The following is a 23,388-nucleotide window of genomic DNA, read 5'->3' on the forward strand; positions in this document are numbered from 1 at the left end:
TTTAATTTTTGATAGTTTGATTAATATGTGTCTTGGCATGTTTCTCCTTGGATTTATCCTGTATGGGACTCTCTGCGCTTCCTGGACTTGGTTGTCTATTTCCTTTCCCATATTAGGGAAATTTTCAACCACAATCTCTTCAAATATTTTCTCAGTCCCTTTCTTTTTTTCTTCTTCTGGGACCCCTATAATTCGAATTTTGGTGCATTTAATGTTGTCCCAGAGGTCTCTAAGACTGTCCTCAATTCTTTTCATTCGTTTTTCTTTATTCTGCTCTGCAGTCATTATTTTCACTATTTTATCTCACATGTTACTTATCCATTCTTGCCTCAGTTATTCTGCTATTGATTCCTTCTAAAGAATTTTTAATTGCAACTGTTTTGTTGTACATCATTGTTTCTTTGCTCTTTATTTCTTCTAGTTTCTTGCTGAATGTTTCTTTTATTTTCTCCATTTTATTTCTCAGTTTTTGGATCATCTTTACTGTCATTATTCTGAATTCTTTATCAGGTAGAGTGCCTATTTCCTGTTCATTTGTTTGGTCTGATAGGTTTTTACCTTGCTCCTTCATCTGCTGTGTGTTTCTCTGTCTTCTCATTTTGCTTAACTTACTGTGTTTGGGGTCTCCTTTTCGCAGGCTGCAGCTTCAAAGTTCCTGTTGTTTTTGGTGTCTGCCCCCAGTGGGTAAGGTTGTTTCAGTGGGTTGTGTAGGCTTCCTGATGGAGGGGACTGGTGCCTGTGTTCTGGTGAATGAGGCTGGATCTTGTCTTTCTGGTGGGCAGGACTGTGTCTGGTGGTGTGTTTTGGGGTGCCTGTGACCTCATTATGATTTTAGGCAGCCTCTCTGCTGATGGGTGAGGTTGTGTTCCTGTCTTGCTAGTTTTTGTCATAGGGTGTCAAGCACTGTAGCTTGCTGGTCGTTTAGTGGAGCTGGGCCTTAGTGTTCAGATGGAGATCTCTGAGAGGGCTTTCGCCGTTTGCTATTACGTGGAGCTGGGAGGTCTCTGATGGACCAATTCCTGAACTCGGCTCTCAGAGGCACAGGCCTGACACCAGCCGGAGCACCAAGACCCTGTCAGCCACACGGCTCAGAATAAAGGGAGAAAAAAAAGAAAGAAAGGAAGGAAAAAGGATATAAAGTAAAATAAAATAAAGATATTAGAAACATTTTTAATTATTAAAAATAAAAATTAATAATAAAAAGAAAGCACGCAAGAAAGAAGAGAGCAACCAAACCAAAAAACAAATCCACCAATGATAATGAGCGCTAAACACTATACTAAAAAAAAAAAACAAAAAAAGGACAGACGGAACCCTAGGACAAATGGTAAAAGCAAAGCTATACAGACGAAATCACATAAGGAAGCATACACATACACACTCACAAAACATTTTTTTAATTTATTATTCAGGATAATATATGCCTTCTGGTGTTAGGTAATAATATAAAGCCATAGCCATACTCAAAAAATTAAAGTCATTAACAAACAATTCAGATTAAAATTTGAAATTTAGGTCTTTGGCAAGTACATACAAAATTGCAGTTTAACCTAAGATGTCTAATAACTTACCACAATTTTCTAATTTCGCATGTTCAATATATCTATGAAATGCTATTTATGAAAGCATAAATTACTGGTTGTTAAGCATGCAAATATCCATGAGTAAATACACAATGTACTCTTGTTTATAAGAAATGCTATCAGTAGACTAAATAACAGTGGGCGTTCTACACTGAATGTCCACCTTATTTTATATAGCTTGATCTCAGAATTTTAGAGCTGCCCAGGGTCTCATGAGTTACTGTTGCAGTCTCTGCATTGTTAATGAAGAAACCTATTCAGGAGAGATAAAATGATGTCCGTAAGTTGATGTAGCTACTACAAACCTTCTAAATTCTTCCTGTACAACCAAAAGCATAATTGACATGTGAGGAGTGTCTATCTTGTAGTTTTCAGACTATGTCCGGGAAGATCAACATAATATGGCATATGTGGATAAATCTTGACATTGAAACCCTCAGCAAGGATTTTTTTTTCTTTTTTTTTTAACAACATTCACTATGCTGGCTGTTTAATGTCAGGAATGACTTCTTTATTGACTTTTGAACTCCAATACCTGTCACAGTGCTTGGTTCTCAGTTGGCATTTAATAAATATTTGTAGAATGAATGCATGTTTTATACTTTTGTATCCAAGTATGATATCTGAATGATTTTGTGATTTCTTCCAGGTTGATGATGTTCTTTATGCCAGTACAATTTTCCATATGTTTGTGTCTGTTTTATTACTAATCATATCAAAATTTTTTCCCTTTTCTTGAGCTTTGTAGTTCCCTACATTTCTGTCTATACCATTGTTTTTGTATGGCTATGGTCCATCTAGATACCATTTTATACATTTTTTTCAGGAAGATAAAAAATAAGTTGTTAGTTTTCAAAATCAGCCCTAACTAAAAATCCTTTTCTCTGCCAGATGTTGTAACTCACATTGTGTGGTGCTGTTTATGGCTTAATGACACGTTTTTTTTTTTCTGAACGACTTGTATTTCAGTGAGCAGATTTCTAAAAGTAAGGACACTCTGTTCTTCATTATGATCTAAAGAACCCTGGGACAAAGCTTTCTTTCTATGTGTATACTCATGTTCAGTTGAATTATTTTGTTAGGTATTTGGGAAGTGACCTGGAATGTTTCAAAGGTTTTTAATACGCATACACGTACGTAAATACATATATACGGTAAACATATGGAAGGTAATTTGTGGGAATAATTGTGGAATGACTATTTAGTGAATCAAGACTTGATAACCCATGTATGTATGATATGTGACCTTAAGCAAAGTCATGTGACATCACCTTTCTCATATTCTAGGTAGCTTTTTATTTTTATAGTTCAGTAATGACTAAACTCACAAATCAACATTTTATTTATGGAACCTTTTAAATCCCTTCACTAGCTTTGGCAGCATTTTGATTAGAAACCCCTGAATGCTGTCCCTGGTGCCGGCCTATCCTCTTTTGATGTACACAGCTCACAGGAAGGTTCTAAACACATGTTTAACCAAATCTACAGATGGCACAAATACCAGATCAAAAAAGTTTTTTGATAATCTGAAACCATGAAGTGAAATGAACAGGGAACCAACATTTCTTGAACACCTACTCTATGCCAGGCATTTTGTCTCTGAATTCCTTAAGATAAACTGTGAGATATGGAATTATTAATTTTTTCCAGATAAGAAAACTGAAAATTAAATATATTAAATTGATTTCTCAAGGTCATGTGGCTTGAAAATATTGTGTCTGGAATTGAGTTTAGTTCTTTCTCATTCTAGAATCTATCCTCTTACACTGAAATAAACAAATGAATAAACACAATTCATTTAGAGATCTGTTTTGACAGAAATTCACACAAAGCAAGCCAGAAGATTTTAGCTGACTACAAACTCAATGTGGATGATCAGCTGCTAAAATAAACCTGCACAATAAGTAATCCTGTTGTGCATGGTGCTGGGCAGATCACATAAAGGATATTATATTTACATACCTCACTGCATTCACACACTAGAAAGCATTTTGAAAAAGAAAACCTGAGAAGATGGGTCTTGAGCCTGTATTGTGTAGATGAGTTAAAGGATTGTAGAAGGCTCAGGTGTGGAGTGATTGGAATAATGTCAGGGAATGGGTGAGTGATACAACATCTGTTGCAATACATATGCTAAATCATAATTTTAAAGGAGGAATTAGTGGTTAGTATACCTTTAATGGAAAGAAATGGAATCCATGCTTAGAAGTAGAAAGGCCACATACTGTTCAATGTAAGGAAGTTCTTTTTTTTTTTCACATCTTTATTGGAGTATAAATGCTTTACAGTGTTGTGTTAGTTTCTGCTGTACAACAAAGTGTCTTTCTAACAGTTTGAAATAAGACAGAGCTAATGGGGCATGGAATATTAGTGTAGACATATGTGGCATTATTCTTAGTAGGTAACACTGTTATTAATATTTTGTATACAATAATTCTAACAACGGGATGTCCCACTACCTTCAGAAGGACCTGCATATGGTGGTGTTTGTTCCCCTGGTATGGGGATACATTAATGGTGAAATATCTACACTATTTATATTGCTGATTAATTAGAAAATATTTGTTAAGCCCCAAGAATCTTGAAGTGTTTGATGGCTGAGGAATTATGGATTTCTCAAAAACAAGCAAACAAACAAAAAAAGAAACGAGACAAATCTAAGTTCAGGTGTGGAGGCCCTTGCCTTGTTTGCTTTTTTCCCCAGAAGGAACTTGACCAGGGATTGTGTCATATTATTAAATTAAAGCAGATGGAATCAGACCCATAAGACGAGCAGGCTAGAAAAAGGAATGATGCTGCCAAGGTTTTAGATTTTGGTAAAATCTAAAGAGAGAGGGAAGGTTTTTATCCTCTTTTGAAAATCAGATAAAAGGTATTGAATTAAATACACACATATATGCAGACACAGGCTTTCACACTCAATTTCAGGGAAGCAAGAACTCCTTCCTGAATTACTCCAGATTAATTAGGAGAAGAGACAGGTTTTCAGAAAGAGAAAATAATCAGTTCAGTTAGGTAAATAGTATTGGTATTCAGGATCCAGGTATATTCAGTAATGTACCATAAATTTGTGATCAAATAAAGAAGTTTGTGATTTTTGTTAATGTTATGTGGCTTCGTAGGGATGGGAGCAGAGGAAATTCCAGGAAGCGCACCAGGTTTGGAGATTAGTAATGAGGATATGTCAGAACATTGGATTGTGGAAAGAATTGAGGATGTTTGGACAGGTAGACTTGATTAGCCATATACGGAGTCGTGAGCCATTGGGTTCGGGTTGGGATAGAAGGAGTGAAGTCTGAAAACCTTCAAGTCATCTTCTCTGAAAAAGAGAACATCTGTGGATTTCTGAGCAGGATTTCCTAATATCTAATAGCTTTATTCAATCCTTGGAACATAAAGCATTCTTATCAGTATGTATATGTATATCATATGTATGTGTGTATTATACGTACATGTGCATTTGTGTGTATATGTGCGTGTATATGATGAAAACATAAAACAGCCCTCAAGAATTTCCCAGGAGTTGTCAGAGGTCCCTGTCCCTTAAAAACTCCATTTTCCCTCCTTGTCTAATAAGCATTCAGTTCAGCGTGAGTCCTGAATTATTCATGGAAACATAAGGGCTGTATTTGTCTGTATACATTTATCTGACTTTCTATTTCTATCATCTATGCCCTATTCCCTGGCCCTGCTTTGTTTCCCTCTTTTTTGGCTTTTTTTTTTTTTTTTCTGTAGCTTTGGAAAAGAAACATTAGAATAAGCTATTCTATTGCTTTCTTCTCTCCTTTAACATATGGCATTTGCTTAACCTCTTAGAGAGTTGTGATTTCCTGGCCCTGGAGTTCTGATGCCAAAGATGATGAGAAGGTTGATCTAGTGCTCCAAGACTGCACAGCAAAGAACAAACATTGTGTCATGCTGGCATTGACAAGGTGACAGAGGGCTGACACTTGCCTCACATGTTGGCACCTCCCAATTCTACAATCCAGTTTACTTTTGCTCTAGGAGTAGCTTTGTTGCTTACTGTTTCGGGGTCTGGGAATAATTGTGGTAGATTCTAAAAATCATAGCGAAGTGTGTGTATGTGTGTGTGTGTGTGTGTGTGTGTGTGTGTGTGTTCAAGAAGGTCTCCCTCTCTTCCTGTCAAGACTGCAGCTGTCAAGCACTCTTTCAAGGTGTTGCTGAGAATCAGCATGCAGGGCTGTAAGCTGCCTGCCACGTAGATGTGGCACCTTGCATACATGCTACCTTCACTCTCTGACTCGCCTGTGTGCTCAGTGCTTGCTTGTCTGTGAGAGGACAGGGCTATTGTGAAATACAACTTCTCTTTGAGATGCATTACTCCAAAAGGGAAAAGAACTACCCTTGCTGGAATGGCAGAGAGAAGGGTCTGCGTGTGCCCTCTGTCACTGTGGTTTAGATGTCTAAATCTTCTGGAGAGGATTGCTGCAGTGATGAGATAAAAGCAGCTGCCTTTCCAAGTGCTGTCCATTTGCACTGATATTTACATTCTTTGCCAAAGTGACATCATTACCATTTGCTTAGTATTTGTACCACAGGGATGTGTTTTACATAATTTAAGACTTGGAAGTGATGGTAATGTATTTCAGAGGGGTAGCAGAGGCCACAGGGTGGTGAGTCTCATCCCTTTCCTCCTCAGAGACCCCAGTGCATAAATGAGTCCGTAGTCCGTATCCCTAAATCACATTAACAGTACCACTTACTGGGTGCCAGCATGTCTGGCACGGGACTGGATTATGACTCTATATGCTATTGTTTAACCCCCATGAAAACATTATGAGGGTAGATATTATCATCCCCATTATACAGTAAGGAAACTGAGGGCTAGAAGTTTTAGCTTGCATGCGTCTCAGTTCAGGGACATCTGACTCCAAGGGCTTTACCCTCATGCTAAGCCACAGTATCTTTCATCTTACAGACTGTTTGTTCTTTCAGATTTAAGAAACAGAAAACCTTTTGTATTTTCTCAGGAAGTAACAATTGGAGTAAAAAGAAAAAAATATTAGGGGACTCTGACCTTGGTCCATTTCTTTATCTTTCATTCCCATCCTTACTCCAGATGCCCAGAAACTCCTCTTTGAAATGAGTATAAAAGAGCCTTGTTTGCCTTGAGATAAAGCTATATGGCAGTGTTAGAAGCCAGATTATACAGCTCTGCCAGATGGCACTTATTACTTGATTGTGTGTCTTCTTTGTTTCATCCATGGGCAGAGATTTTAAAAAGAAAGAAAAAAATTGTTTTTAATGCCCCACATAGGTGTAACGCTTTAAGCATGAGATCCAACCAGATCCTCTCTGCGATTGTACCTTCTCCTGAGGCCCCGCTCTCTTATCCCCACACCCTTTCATCATCATGAAAATGTGGGACCCCTTTTTCAAAAAGCACCAAAAAATGTTCAGTCTCTAATCTTGAGATGGATAATTAGAAGCAGTTTCGCCCTTGCTTTCCCTCCCTTTCTCCCTCTTCCTCCCTTTCTTTCTTCCTCCTCCCCTCTCTCCCTCCTTGCCTGCCTTCCTTCCTTCTTTCCTTCCTCACTCCCTCTCTCTTTCCCTACTCTTCCCTCTCCTTCATTCCTTCCTTCCTCTTTATTCCTACACCCCATGTCCCAGAGTGACAGCTCAAGGGAAGTAGGCATTATAAACTAAAAAGTCTTTTCCTTGATGCCACTCCAAGGGCTCTTTATGTTTAGAGGGTATAACACTGCTTTTGCAACTTCCCCAGCAGTGCTGTAGTTTGGAAGAATCTATTACTCTGCTTGAAACTCCTTGGCATAGACTCATACATAGATTTTCATCTTTTTCTTATAACACCATATAGATTCTTAATTCAAGGATTGGAAATTTAGGACCTGTCCCCACAGGGTATTATATACATGGCCATTGGATATTTTCATCTTGAAAACATCCACAGCAATGGCTGGTGGCAGCCAGGGGAAGCCCCACTTTGATGAGTACTTTTCCACACCAGCACATGCATCCAGACTCCCAGGACTCTGCTTGTCCAGTTTCCTCCACCTGCACTGCTCTTTGTGCATCTAAGATCCAAATTCCACCTTCCCTCTCAGCCCAGTTCCAATGTCATCCCTGTCCCATGAAGTCTTCTCTACTCTGTCCCAGTTGAAACCCATTGATTCCCATAGCACTTTATCCTGTACCTCTTCTTATATTAATCCCATGTACCCTATATTATTATATTGTTTGAACATGCCTGTGGTCCGCATTAGATTATATATGCTTGAGGGCAGAGGCCTTCTGATTAATTTGTTTGGATGCCACAGACTCTAGTACAGCACCATGGTTTCCTAAATGATGAGTTCATGGATGCCCAGGTAAGAAAAGCCTTTACTTACAATGGCTTTATGTTTTTCTAAGAACAGTGGCACAGTTTGTTTTCTCTTCATATCTTTCCCTTATTTATTGTTGCTTTTCTTGAATGGCTTATAAGTTAGTGGCAGAAATAATCAAAAAAGATAAGTAATTAAAAGTCTTTTATTACATTTAGAAACAACAGTGGCTGTTGCAAAGACGAACATGCTTAATTCTCAAATGAAATGTACAAATATAACTTCTAAGAGGAGTTACTTTAGTACCAGTGGTGAATGTAAGAAGATTTTGAGGGGTAGCTGATATTTTGGTGGGGACCTGAAGAAAAGCTGTGTTCTAATGAGCAGACATGAGGCGGGAAAGCCTACTGTGCAGGTGACCACATTAGGACCAGTGACAAGACATTTTCAGTAAAGAGACTAAATTTCAGGACTGGTTGCTTAATTTGCAGACGCTGTGCAAAATGAAAATGTGGTTCCTTATACAAAAAGCAACAACAAAGTGCCATTAAATGTACTAACATATAAAGCTTTTTCCTTCCTTCCACGGCCTCACTCTTTCAGGTTGTCACAGTGTTGTATATTTGCTATTTAATGTCATCCTAAGTAAAGAAAATTTTAAATTTTGAATTATGAGCATGAATTTTGCCATCCATCTTTATATTGTACAATGCCAGTTTTAAATGCAAACACAGGAACTTTTAACTCATGCAGAATTACTGAAATAGGAAACATTTCCTATTTCATAACTCATGCAGTGCATATTTATCTTGTTCTTACCAGAAAAGTGGAAACCCTGCACAGGCTAACTCAACTCTTTTAACCTCTTGATATACACATTCTATGAACACTCTCTGCCTTTGGCTTGCTAATGAGTAAGAAAGAACTGCAAAGAAAAGAAACTATGGGCTGCTTATTTTTCCCTTTCCCTCTTTGTCATCATTTTCACATTCGGTGCTTGGCAAATTCATGGACGTAATGCGAGTAAGGAAGGATATGATAGAATTCCTTGGTAATTTGTGTGTCTTAGAATGCTACTATTTTCTTTATGTGTTTGAAGCAAGTTTTGCTTCCAAGTAAAAACGTGGCCTCTGAGGACTGTCGGCGGTAGAGGTTACACACTTACTTGTACTCAGTTTGAATCTCCTTAACCTTGCATTGTGCATCGCAGGTCTGCCTACCAGAATCCTGTTCTTAGTGGACATTGCAAATGCTATATGAAAATAGAGTGGCAGGAAACAGTGGGTGTGCATATTGTGTCTTTCCTTGCTCTTGCACATGCTTAAATGTCTCATTAGGCTTCATTTTAAAAACACACATTCAGGGCTTCCCTGGTGGCGCAGTGGTTGAGAGTCCGCCTGCCGATGCAGGGGACGCGGGTTCGTGCCCCGGTCCGGGAAGATCCCACATGCCGCGGAGCGGCCGGGCCCGTGAGCCGTGGCCGCTGAGCCTGCGCGTCCGGAGCCTGTGCTCCGCAACGGGAGAGGCCACAATAGTGAGAGGCCCGCGTACTGCAAAAAAAACCAAAACCCAAAAAACAACAACAACACACATTCAAAAGATGCAGACATAGAGCATGGACTTGAGGACACAGGGAGGGGGAAGGGTAAGCAGGGACGAAGTGAGAGAGTGGCATGGACATATATACACTACCAAATGTAAAATAGATAGCTAGTGGGAAGCAGCCGCATAGCACAGGGAGATCAGCTTGGGGCTTTGTGACCACCTAGAGGGGTGGGATAGGGAGCGTGGGAGGGAGACACAAGAGGGAGGAGATATGGGGATTCACTTTGTTATAGAGCAGAAACTAATGCACAGTTGTAAAGCAATTATACTCCAATATAGATGTTAAAAAAAAACAGTTAAAAAAAAATCAAGGGATTACAATTAATCCTCTAAAGTACACATGTATGTTATTGTTAAAAATAAAATAAAATTACTTTTAATGCTAAAAAAGAACACACATTCAAAGACAAAGTTATTAAGGATTCAGGATGGGAACAGGAGAATGTCAAACTAAGTGCAGATTATGGGAGGCCCTGTGATACTGTAGTTTAGGTAGCAAACCCACAAAGCCAGCCCTGGGCTTTGACAGCCATATAGCCTCTGTCTCTACTATTGAGCTGTTGTAACATGAAGCAGCCATAAGTAATATGTAAACAAATAGGTGTGGCTGTGTTCCAATAAAACTTTATTTACCAAAACAGTTGGTGGCCAGGATTTGGCTGTGGGCCATGGTTTGCTGATCCCTACTTAGGTACTAAGAACATGGAGGTAAGAAAGTATGAGATCTCTCTGAGAACTGCTTACTCAGTGGGAGGTAAATCTGGGAAGATCAGAGGAAGCTTAATTCTGAAGGGTCAGGTTAAATCCTTTGAATGTTGTCCTCTAGGTAATAGAGAGTGATTGATGGTTTTAAACATTGAATTAGTGTGATCAAAGGAGACTTAATAGTCTTAATATGGAGATGTTGTGTCAGAAAGACAGGAAGGGGTGAATTTGGCAGTGTAGAGCGTAGCAAGGCAGCTATTGTGAGAGTCCAGGCATGAGATGGTAGGAGCTTGGCATGGTCACAAAGGAGCTGCAGTGGTGGAAGGATATGGCTTGAGAGGAATTTCTAAGTGAAGAGTCACCAGGATGTGGTGAGTGAGTCAAAGTGAGAGCTGAGAGAAGAAAAAAAGGAAGAAATCACCAAGGTTTTACACCTGGAAGGCTGCAAAATGGATGCTTCATTCATTCCGGGGACCTGTATTATGTGTACCTCTTGTTTGCTGAAATGACCGTAAACAGAGGTGGCTGGCAGGCTGCTGATTTTAGGTGGCTACTGAAGTTTGGGCTGTTTATGAATTGGTGTTGAGTTGCTGGGTGTACCTGATGCTAGTGGGGCGTTCAAGATGTGGCGCTGGCATTGATGAAAGATGTAAGGGGCAGTAAGTGTGTGGCCCATCCTCACAGAAAGGAGAGCTGAACCAGTAACAGCAGATGTGACCTCCAGAGGGGAAAGTGTAGAGGGGAGGAGAAGGAAAGAGGCTCAGTACCTTAGCGACTTACGTACCTTGAGGTAGCCCTGTTTTTCAAATTAAGTTGCTAACTTACCTTCCTGCTCAATCTTTTCCAGAAAGATTAAGAAACCCATGCTTGGTCGCTAAGCTAGAGTGAAATGAAACCAGTATAATGTGAAATAAATCTCATTCATAGTGTAAATCCCCCTTCATCTTCAGATGAATCACATGCAGAAGCAATTTAGTGGCTCAGGTAATGATTCCTTTAGAGAATTAAATTTCATTTTTGGCTAAACAAGTTTGGTATTCTGGTCTTTTCCCAAAAACACACGCTCAGTTTTACCCCAACTGGTGTGGCTGGCTGATTGTTCTTCTTAAAGATGCATTTTAGGAATGACGAGGACAGCATCACAGATATTAAGATATCATAGATATTTGTGAATGTCACAGATACGGAAAGCCTTATAATGTGTTTCCTGTAGAAGCGTAGAATGCTGTGTATTAAGCTGCATATTAGCAAATATTTTGTGTACATGGGGAAATGTACATGCGATTTCTTTGTATCATTCTGGTCTGTAAATGTGCATTGAGGATGCACTGAACCATGGCCCCATGTGTGCGCACAGAGTATATGGGTTGTTTGTATTCCCAGCCTCTCCATAGACTTGCCTAGACACAGGACCATCTGGCCCATGCTCTGCAGTTTAGTTCCCTTGCTTGGCTGCAATTTGCCTATAGAATAGCAGCGAACTGCTGTTCTGCTGGCTACTATTATACTGAGAAAATTTCTAGCAAACTGGATCAGCCAAATATGAAAGATCTATCTTAAACTTTCTATGGTCACTATTACACCCAATGCTCTCAGATTTTGATTTCAAAAATGGTATCAGTGTTTTCTTTATAGGCAACCCTGAGTCTGGAAAACCCATGGCAATTTTCAGGACAGTCACCTTTAATTTCCCACCACCCTTAACGATTTAGGATGTGCTAAAAGTATGATTTCAGTGCATTTTGCAAGAATGATTTTTACACTATCAAAGTACTGGTCTTATCTCTCATCTTGTCTCATTCTCTATCAAGGCACATCAAAGAACGTGTGCCCCTTTGCCTAAGGTATAAAAACACTCCCTCACATTCTGTTTTTAAAGGCTTTTGCTTTGTGTGTGCATGTGTGTGTGTGTGAAAGTACTGCACAGTTGAGTTGTTTTGTTATTGTCATCGTTGAGACATTTTGACGGCATTTGATTCAGGCGGATACTTGTCCTCTTTTCCATTCCCAGCTAAGGAGATGTGCTGGTTAGATGGGACAGCATGGGTGTATTTTATACCGACACATGGTTTCAGTTTTGCTACTTATCTGCATGGCTGCCTTCAACGATGTTTACTCCACATGGGTGGGCACATGTTAACGATACAAGAATCACCAGATCTTGGAATTACGCTGCTGAAGGAGACCTTAATTCCAGTGCTCATTGTTGCTTTGCCTCTTCTATAATGGAAGGGTTTTAACTGGTTTGCTTGTCCTTGATTTTAGTTTTCTCTGTAGTCTTGGTCATACCAGATTTCTACTTCGAAATTGACATGGACTTTGACTTACCAGCCTCATTTCCTGTCGCTCACCAGTCTGCATCAGTGGCTCCAGTCCACACCCGGCTCTTCCAGGCCCCTTAGCATGCTCTGCACCATCCGGCTTCCATATCTTTGTATATGCAGTTTCCTTCTCTGAGAGTGTCTTGTGAACTTCTCCTCCTTCAAGACCAGGCTCCAGTGGCATCTCCCTTAAAAATGAGCTGATTGATCTATTGTTTTATTGATTCTCTCATTCAGAAACATTACTTGAATGCCTGTTATGTTTGGGGAGACTTTCTCTAGACTCAAGCATTCCTTCCTCTGTGTTTTCTCACCACTTGCTATCCACCATCATTACTAATCCATGCTGGGTTCTAAGCATTTGGCTTCTTCCCTTCATAGACTCTGAGGTGCTTGTGAGTACAGAGTTGACTTCTTATTGGTTTCTGTGTTCACAGCATCCAGCCTAGTGTCTGGCACAAGTAGGGGTCCACTAAATGTTTGCTGACTGGAAGAATGATTTGTTTTGCCAGGAGACCTTCTTGGGAGGTACTAAGTGGGGCACCTTCCTTACGTACATAATGACCAGCCTTTTCTCTGTTCTCTAACATTGCATATTCCAAAGTAGATAAACTAGAGTTTTATCCTTACCAGCCGTCTTTCTCTCATCCCCATTCTACTTTCCCAGCACTCCCGTGTGCCCTCCTGCTGTGTGCAAAGCTCCAGTCCTAGGAAAATACCATGCGTGCTTTCATTCTAAAGAGGAGCAATTGAAAGCATTTCTCTGGTAATTTAAGCACACAGCAGCTACCTTTGCAAAAGCTTGGTTGCTAAATTATCCCCTTGGCTACTCACTTTTTGCAGTAGGGGAAAGAAAAGGTACTAAGTGGGGCACCTTCCTTACGTACATAATGACCAGCCTTTTCTCTGTTCTCTAACATTGCATATTCCAAAGTAGATAAACTAGAGTTTTATCCTTACCTGCCGTCTTTCTCTCATCCCCATTCTACTTTCCCAGCACTCCCGTGTGCCCTCCTGCTGTGTGCAAAGCTCCAGTCCTAGGAAAATACCATGCGTGCTTTCATTCTAAAGAGGAGCAATTGAAAGCATTTCTCTGGTAATTTAAGCACACAGCAGCTACCTTTGCAAAAGCTTGGTTGCTAAATTATCCCCTTGGCTACTCACTTTTTGCAGTAGGGGAAAAGAAAAAAAAAAAAAACACAACAACACTGGTGGGGAAAAGAGACTCTAGCAAGAAAAGAGACTGTTTTCTTTGGGTTTAGCCTTATTCCTCACCTTCTCTCCGTTCAGCAACTGTAGGGCTCCTGGTGTGGTATGTTCTGCTACTTTTCCTTTTAATGTTTTAAATGACACAAATGCCTGTCATAAACCACCTTCTTAATTACGCAAACGTTGAGCAGAATGGTTAGTTAGCAATGGTATTGCAATTACTGCACTTTTCAGGTAAGCTGCTGTTTTATGTGACACTGTTTTCTAAATTGCTGATGAAGATGATGTCGTGGGTGGGGTCCTTCTCCCCATCGTTGGAGAGAGGCCTCAGCGGCTGGGAGAATGAGTCCTCAGGCAGTAGTTGATGGCCTGATAGGAATTAAGAAGGGGAGCCAAGGAGGGGGTGGAAGAGAGAGGCCCATTCATTTCCTTCTTCTGGTAAATAAGGCCCTTTGGTCTTTACCAGCTTTCTCCTCTGTCCACTCCTGATGCTGAAATTGTTAGACATCCACAGTGGCTTAGAAAAAGTCTCAATCTTAGCTGGATCTAATATTCTGATGCTTCCAGGCATCTTCAGATGTCCTTTAGTTTAAAAGCTGGCAAGGAAATTTAACAGCTGTGAGGATTTGAATTAATCTCTCCAACTTGCTGTGTCTCTTTCTCTTTTTTAACCATATGTGAATAACGCTGTGTGCCCATCTTGGGCCCCGAGAGGCTGTGCTTCTAGGATTGTTTTAGGTACTAAATGAGAAAAAAAAATGCAAACTTGAAAGCAACATGTTATTGTAAAATAGTACATTCATTCATTCATAGATTTTTTTTATTGAATGCCTACTGTGTCCTAGGTACAGTGTAAAGCCCAGGGGATGGGACAGGAAGCAACACAAGGTCCTTGCCTTAACAGAAATGACATTCTAGTCAGGGATACTGACATTAAACAGATTAGAGAATAAGTGTATACTTTCAAGTGGTGATGAGCGCTATGAAGAAAAATAAAGTAAGATGAGGGAATCGTGAAGGGATGCTATTTTGGATGGAATGATCAGAGAAGGCTTCTCTTTGGAAGTGATATTGAAACAGATGTCTGATGAAGGGAGACAACAAGCCATAAGAATATCCAGAAAGAACATTCCAAGCAAAGGAATAGCAGGTGTAATCACCCTGAAACAGGAATGCAGTTGGCTTATATGAGGAACAGCAAGGAGGCTGGTGGCTATAATACAGTGAGTTAGCAGTACAGGGGGTAAAATGAGGCCTGAGAGATAACGACAGCCAAACTGTGCATGAAAGGTCTTCGGATTTCGTATAATCTTATTTACGGAGTTTAAAAAGACTCATCCTGGCAGCTAGGTGCCAAGTACACTATAAAGAGACAAAGTGGAAGAAAGGCCACACTGAGGAGGCTACCGCAGGAATCCAGCAAAAGTTACTATTTTAGGGTGGTGAATAATCAAGTGTTAGGACATTGTTTGCATGTTCTCTGCCTTCACCAGTGTTTGCTTCATGAATTAGCAGAGTTTGAAGCTGTGATTTGGACCTAATAGGGAATTGTTACTTACTTTGAAATTGATAGATGAAATACTAATTTTCTTAATTTTTTTGGTAAACTGATATAAAATATTGAAAGAGGATTGGTCTTAATTTACATCTGTTTATATATTAGACATTTGATTGGAGAGAAGGCTGTGTGGCCCTAGAGCCAAATGCAGACGGTCCCCAACTTAACGGTTCAATTAGGATTTTTTGACTCTAAGATGCTGTTATAGCAATACGCATTCAGTAGGAACCATACTTCGAATTTTGATCTTTTCCCGAACTAGTGCTACACAGTATGATCCTCTCTGCTGATGCTGGGCAGTGGCAGCCGTGGCTCCCAGTCAACCACACGATCATGTGGTTCAACAACCGATACCCTTCCAACCATTCTGGGCCTATACCACTGTTATATTTCTCACGTTCAATACAGTAGTCAATATGTCACATGAGGTATTCAGTGTTTTATCATATAATAGGCTTTGTGTCAGATTATTTGCCCAACTGTAGGTTAATGTAAGTGCTCTGGGAATGTTTAAGGTAGGTTGGCTAAGCTATGATGTTTGGTAGGTTAGGTGAATTAAATGCATTTTTTTGACTTGGGATATTTTCAACTTAGAATGGGTTTATTGGGACTCAATCCCGTCATAAGTAGGAAGATCTGTAAATACTACCAGCTCTGCTCACCAGATTGCAATTGAGAGTCAAGGTTTCCTCCAAGTCTCCCAGGGTCTCCCTTCCCTGTCCTTCCCTAGCCGGGAGGCAGAAAGCTAAGCAGTGGAACATGAGTGCTCTTCTAATTGCTGTAGAGAAATGTACTGTTTCTCTGTCAAAATGTTGATTGCAGCTACAGGGGATGTGCTCTTGTGTTACAGTCTAAAGGGTTTTTATTTTAAAGAAAAGGGATTTGTTGGCATGGTGGCGTGTGTGTGATCACGCGGATAAGCTTGCACTGGGTGACTGTTTTACTTTGCTTTTTTTCTCCCATTAAAGGAAGCAATTGTGGAGGTAAATGACATGACGGTTGACTTGTTTTCTTCTTCACAGTAGGTGCAGCAGAAAATGCTGAAGTTATGTTTGCCCTGTGTTTTCTCCCTACTTCATTTCCGTGTGATCACATCCCTCTTTTAATAGGCATTTTGAGAGAAAGTTTATGCCATATTTTACACTCCTTCTATTAAGTGAGGGATGTGCAAGAGGAGAGGGAAGACACATATATGTGTGTGTATTTGATATACATAGATATATATTTGCTTCTCCCTCTGAAGCTAAAAGGAAATATGGATTATTAAACTCATGAACTATGGTAGGCAATGTTAAGGACTTGAGGATGGGGAGATATCTATATATCTCTCCACTATTTGATTATGTAACTCCCCCAGACGCTCTTCTGCATTTAGTGAAGATCGGTCCTACCATGTCCAGGAACCCCCTGTATGCCGCCTGTAATATCGCCTTACATCCCAACCTGTTCCCACTTATCTGTCACTTAGCATGGGTTACCTTATAATGCTATTTATCCTTTCTTTGCATTTGTCATTTCTAGCCAACTGGGTCACCAGCTTCTTTAGGCCTCCTAATATGCCCCAGATCTGCATCAGTTCAGGCCCTTTGGTTGTAAACAACAGAAGCTGGATTAGACTACCTTCAGTAGGTTAGAAATTTATAGAAAGGCTTTTGGGTAACTCACAGAACCAAAGCAAAGACTGAAAGAAGAGGTTTCCAAAAAGAATCGGGGAATCTTGGGAGGTCTAGGTATTAGGAAATAGTAAGTTTTCCAGGCTGCTGCCGCTAGAATGCAGAGACTCCAGTTATTTTCCCACCATTCTTTCAAAAGTCTGCTGAAACCTCAAAGGTGTCAGGTCATGTGCTCTCCCTTAGGGAAGTAGAAATAAGTCACCTTTCTGATAGTCGTATGAGTCTATGGACAATGAGAAGGAGATATAATTACCCAAAATAAAACCAGGACACTGGGTGACCCTAACCAGCTCTCAACTAAAATATCAACTCCACTTTGATGTCCATTGTTAGAACCCTCTATAGGTCTGGTGACGGTGATGGTGATGGTGATGATACGGAGAAGAAAGGGTTATAAGTATTTCTGTTCTTTTGAGGAAATAATCACAAAATGTCCTTGCATTCAGAATGTCAAACAAATAGTGTGGTCTGTCAACATCTTAAGTTAATATAGACTAGCCATCCTTTCTTTTTGGATTTAGCCTTCAGCAATGTTTTCGCAAAGGCTACAGTAATAAAAAGTATAATGCTCTATAAAGCAGGTGCTGTATTCACTGAATAAGATTGCATGCACTGGAAACAAGGATGCCTAATTGAATCACCTGTGCTATGTCCCTTTCCGCCCTGGAGGCATAATTGAAGCACTACCTTAGTTGTCAGTTTTGTGATTTCCATCCCCGTATTCTCACAGTGTAGTAGCTGGATTATGAACAATGCCAGGGTCAGATCGGTGAAGAAACCGGTATCTTATATATTTCCCTATTGATATAATACATCCTGATCACAAATATTCATCCATCACTTTCTCCCCATCACTACAGTTTTCTTTTCTTTTTTCTTGTGACATGGGCCACTTACTTTAAATTCCTTGGGAAAATATACTGCCATTAATAATGCTTCACCTATTTTGTAAAAAAAAAAAAAAAAAAAAAGGCAGGCTAAAGAAGATGTGTTTCTTCCAATTCTGTCATAAAATTTCTGTTCTCCAGATTTAAATTTCCTGAGCTTAAGCTGCCCCTATAGTTAGAGGAAACATTATTTTAAGAACAATTTAAATTGGACCTCATTGTGAAACTGGCTACTGAATCTGAGTCAGGACCTTCTGGAGGGAGGTAATTAAATATTCTTCTTTGATCCTATTTTAAATGTGTTGAATGAAAGGAGTTAATTATACAGCAGAGAACATGGCAGACTTCTGACTAATAATGAGCTCTATGTTTAATATCTTCATCTTTGTTAAAATCATTAAATTTGTTGGAACCAATCAGGTGGCTTGAAGTGAATGTAGACTCATAACTAACCAAGCACAAATGGAAGTCCCTCACAGATGCAGGGGCTTGTATCTCTAATGATGACTTAAAGGATGCAGTATATTGCTTTGTTCTGTGCAGTACAGTCTGTTTCAGTTAGCCTTCTATTTTGATTGTAGGGAGAAAAGAAGAGTGAGTCTCATTGTTTCTAGAGAGTGCATCTGTTATAATGAACGATGTGTGCCTGAAAATTGTAAAAGAGGAGGTGATTTCTTTTCCTCAAAGCTTTACATGGTCGATCTCTTCAGAATCTGGTGCAATATGGAAATCTCTGTGCTGCTATGTCCCCACAAGATATCTATTAACTCTGCATCTTAGGATTCCCAGGAATGGCTGGAGGACCAAATGTGATCCTATAGAAAAGACGTATTGTAACACTCGACTGGTGAGGGATGGGCTCTGGAGTTCAAGTCGTCCAAACTTAATTACTGTTTTGTTCAGTGTCTTTAATTTTATAAACTAGATATTTAAGGTACTTCTCTTAAATTTCTCTTCCTTTCTGATTACTTCACAGAATAGCATGTGGCTTCGTTCTTGTTTATAGGACTCCCTGAGATCTGCCCTGTCCTTTCTATGTTGGAGTTTGTAAATTTGCCCTTCTAAGTACAAGATCAAAGAAACTTCCTTCTTCCATCCCATCCTTGATTCTCCAGGGGAGTCCTGTTACCTGGCTGTGGGGAGCGGTAACAATGCTTGGCTATGAGATCAATCACTCTAACTGATCTTCACACGTAGGAGCTGGGAGACTTTGAGGAGTAAGTAGGGTGGATTTAGCAAGTTCTCACATGGGCCCAGGCAGCCAGTGTGTGTGTGTGAAGGGGAGTAAAAGCTAGGACAGAATAGCAGGCATCACAGGGAAAGGAAAAGATAGGCCTGGATTGAAATCTCAGCTCTGACTCTTACCGGCTGTATAAACTTGGGCAATTTATGTGTCTTCTCTGAGCCCATTCTATAATCTTTCAAATGGTGATAAGGTAGTACTGCCTTGTGGTATTGCTGCAAGGATTCAATGAGATAATTCATGTAAAGGACATAGCCCAGTACTCAATTGTATTATGTCGTATTATTAGAAATGTGTTGGTTGAAGATTTTTTTTATTTAAGTAAATCCAGTTAAAATCTTTCATTTCTATTCATCTCAGTCTCCCAAGCACTATAATTTTCCTGAGTCTTACTGCCCATCCCAACTGGAGATCTAAGATAACTATCTTTTTTGTGATTGTTAGTTATTTGACATTTCTTCTCAAATTAAGGAAGAAAACGCTTATTTCTTAGTCACTGTTCAGAATGAGAATGTGAGACTAAGTATTTGTTTTGCAAAGCACAATGAAAGAGGGAAAAATGGTTTGGGCACACTGTGGGGAGATCCCTTTGAGAAAGAAAAATTCCGACCCGCTTTAAATATTTATTTATTTATTTATCTTTGGCTGTGTTGGGTCTTCGCTTCTGTGCCAGGGCTTTCTCTAGTTGCGGCAAGTGGGGGCCACTCTTCGTCGCGGTGCACGGGCCTCTCACTGTCGCGGCCTCTCTTGTTGCGGAGCACAGGCTCCAGACGCGCAGGCTCAGTAGTTGTGGCTCACGGGCCCGGTTGCTCCGCGGCATGTGGGATCTTCCCAGACCGGGCCTCTCACTGTCGCGGCCTCTCTTGTTGCGGCGCACAGGCTCCAGACGCGCAGGCTCAGTAGTTGTGGCTCACGGGCCCGGTTGCTCCGCGGCATGTGGGATCTTCCCAGACCAGGGCTCGAACCCGTGTCCCCTGCATCGGCAGGCAGATTCTCAACCACTGCGCCACCAGGGAAGCCCTCCTACCCGCTTTAGAGGGAGGAAATGAATGAGGTGTCAGCCTCTCTGCCGTGACCTCTGTCTGGGCTCACACACCACAGACTGTGATGATGTCCCACTGTAATGCAGTGGACCAAGGTCACATTCACAGTCACAGCCTTTCCCCATCCAGGCTACTTTTTTACCAAAGATGCAGTGAAAAATGTCAAGTCATTCAGAAAGTGTGACCTAGGAAAACAAGAAGAAATCACGTCTACTCAGCTAAAAATCCTCCCAGACTGGATAGAGTTATATTGCTCATATCTATGGAAATGTTGGATATTAACCATTGGTTCTCAAACTTGAATGTGCCTCAGAGTCTTCAGGGGGCTTATTAAGTCACAGATTGCTGTGACCCTACTCCAGAGTAGGCCTCAGGTGGAGACTGAGAATTTGCGTTTCTGACAAGGTCCCAGCTGATGCTGATGCTGCCGGCCCAGGGACCACACTTTGAGAAACACTGTCAGAGTGTCTTCGTATTCAAAATATGGTCCCCGGACCACCAACATCAACGTCTCCTGGAAGGTTGTTAGAAATGCAAAATCTCAGACCCAACATCAGATCTACTGAATTAGAATCTGCATCTTAACAAACTCCCTAGGTGATTTGTTTGCACATTGAAAGTTTGAGAAACACTCATCTCGTGGTTATAGGCAAAGCTTTGGAGAACTCAGAGTGTGAATAATTCAGACCTGGGTTCAAGTCTCGGTACTGCCATTCTCTAACCCTGTGACTTTGGAGGAAGCTTTTTTTTTTTTTTTTTTTTTAATTTCCAGCATCATCTGGAAAAATTGGGATGATCGTACTTATAAAGTTGTTGTGGAGATTAAGTGTGATGATATATGTAAAGTGTATATAATTAGTAGTGTTGTTAAATGACGTTCTCATTCCTTTTTATGTGTAATCTGTCCTGTGAAACCATTAAAAACAGCTGTTTGAAGGAGGTATTTGAAATTCTCTCTGAAGTGTTTTCATCTGTCCTATTTTGGAAGAAGCTGTTTCCACAGTATAGCTGGGTTGTCCTCTCTGTGTTATTTTGACTGTGAATCACAGCTGTGGTATGAAATGGATCAGGTTTGCCATATCCCAGCCTCCTGGTTTATCTCTGAATGTGTGTATGTTTAGGTGTGTGTGTGTGTGTGTGTGTGTGTGTGTGTGTTAGAGAGAGAGAGAGAGAGAGAGAGAGAAAGACAGACATACAGTTTTTTGGAGGTGAGGTGTGAGGGAAGAACCTAGGGTGTTTTCCTTCTTCCCTAATAATAGAGTATGGTATGTGTTTTTAAAGATAAAATTAGATTTGTAATATTTGACAACATCTGTTTGTACGTTCTAACCTCACTGAGGTGTTATGAAAATGAAGGTTAGGCCTGTTAATAAAGTGTTTTGAGAACACTGAAAGATGCTATATAAAATAGGGTATTTGACAATATTTAATTTTTAAAAGTATAGTCCTTAGTGATGTTTTCTTTATTCTCTGATCAACTACAATTCTAGTATGTTGGCAGTTGGAAGATACCTCAGCCCTCTCAATATCCTCATCAATTGATAAATAAGCCTGTTGCTTTTAGTATTTTATATTCTCAAAGCTCAGAAATTTCAAAGTTGTATTAGGTAAAAGAGAAATATAATGGATGCAGAGAAGATAGAATAAAATAATTGCGCTAATGCAATTTAAGAGGATTAATGGGACATTATTTTCTGGGTTACAATGTAGATCTCTGCACAAGTGACTGAGAGGTCTTTCGACCCTGGGTGTCGTTCAGCTTGTAGGGACTCTTTTCTGAATTTGTTGCCTCCTATACAATTGTTGGCTCCTAGGCCCTTTAGGACTGGTCATTATAGATGCGTGCCTTGCACTGTAACTACATTTTTAGCATTTACAGGTCGGGCAGTGGGGGTCTCCACTGCTCAAATAGCACCCAGGGTAGTCTCCATCAGCTGTAACAGGAAGTCACCAAGTTCTTAATGAGCATCTCCTGCTGGTCCTCTGGAACGAGGAGGGTAGGTGTGTGGGGAAGGCAAACTGTAAGACCTCATACTATAAATCCTGCTACTCAAGAGTGTGATCTGCAGGCCCTGGGAACTTGTTAGAATTGCAGAATTTCGGGCTCCACCTCAGACCCACTGAATCAGAATTTGCACTTTCATAAGATCTGCAGAGGATTCGTATGTGTGCCGAAGTTTGAGGAGCACTGTTTTCTGCAACAATTCTTAAATAGAGGGAAGTTGAACTGGCAAACACCTAAAACCATCTGAAGTTCAACTTCAGAGGATGAGGTGAGTTGTTGCCAGGATAGAAGGGGTTTCATAGTTGGTTATAACCACTCTGATAGCTGCAGGTCTAAAGAAATGTGTGAGTGTGAGGTCAGTTATCTACTCAGCAATCTGAAGGATGTGCTTTACAGTTAGTCCCATCTAAGGAAGTCTGATTAAGCTTTGTCAGCCTGTGGGACAGATCCAAGTAGACCCCAAGGATTAAAACAAAACAAACCAAAAAGGACAGTGCTGTAACAAAGTGTAAGGGAGAGGTAAGCTCAAAAATAAGATACGAGGTTGTTGAATAGAACAATAATGAAAAATCACATGCCGATATTAATGAGGCTTCACATTATTTGCAGCCTAGATTTAGAAGCTAGAGTCAAAAGGGTTTAGTTTAGAGTAGCACATATTCTTACTTAAGCTAAAGGGTAAATTTTGCCTCTGTCCCAGTAATCACATTAGTGGCATGTCTGGGAATGGGAGTACTGGTGGAAGTTGTGAGTGGGGAGCAGTTTCATCCCCCTGAGCACATTTTCCAGCAGTTTTTAAAACTGGAGCAAATCTGACTGAAAGTGTCTTAGTCAACAAAACCAAGTCACTGACGCTTGCAGCTGAAAAGAACCTTGAGCTCACTTCAGGTGAGACTTGATCCACAGAACAAAGATGTCACCCAAGGAGTTATTCCTTTCTCTTTTGCTCCTCTGCGTTTTCTGATACTGACTTTATACCAAGGTTGGATACTCATGCGGTTTTCAGATGGTGGTCAGCAACTCTAGAGCTACGTGCTTTCTCATTTGTCTCGAGTTGGAGAAAAAGACAATCTTTGTCCCGTCAATCTCAGGAAAACGTTTTTATTTATTTATTTATTTATTATTATTATTTTTTTTTTTGCGGTACGCGGGCCTTCCTCTGTTGTGGCCTCTCCCGCTGCGGAGCACAGGCTCCGGACGCGCAGGCTCAGCGGCCATGGCTCACGGGCCCAGCCGCTCCGCGGCATGTGG

The 23,388-nt window shown here is 40.5% G+C and overlaps 1 protein-coding gene across 8 annotated transcripts in view; it reads left to right on the forward strand.

Moving 5' to 3' along the window:
* The window catches only part of NRXN3 (neurexin 3), a 1,750,257-nt gene that overhangs the window by 1,189,641 nt on the left and 537,228 nt on the right, over positions 1-23,388 (forward strand). The gene's annotated exons all lie outside the window — the stretch shown is intronic.

Source organism: Physeter macrocephalus, chromosome 11 (genome assembly GCF_002837175.3).
Source record: "Physeter macrocephalus isolate SW-GA chromosome 11, ASM283717v5, whole genome shotgun sequence".
Taxonomy (NCBI): domain Eukaryota; kingdom Metazoa; phylum Chordata; class Mammalia; order Artiodactyla; family Physeteridae; genus Physeter; species Physeter macrocephalus.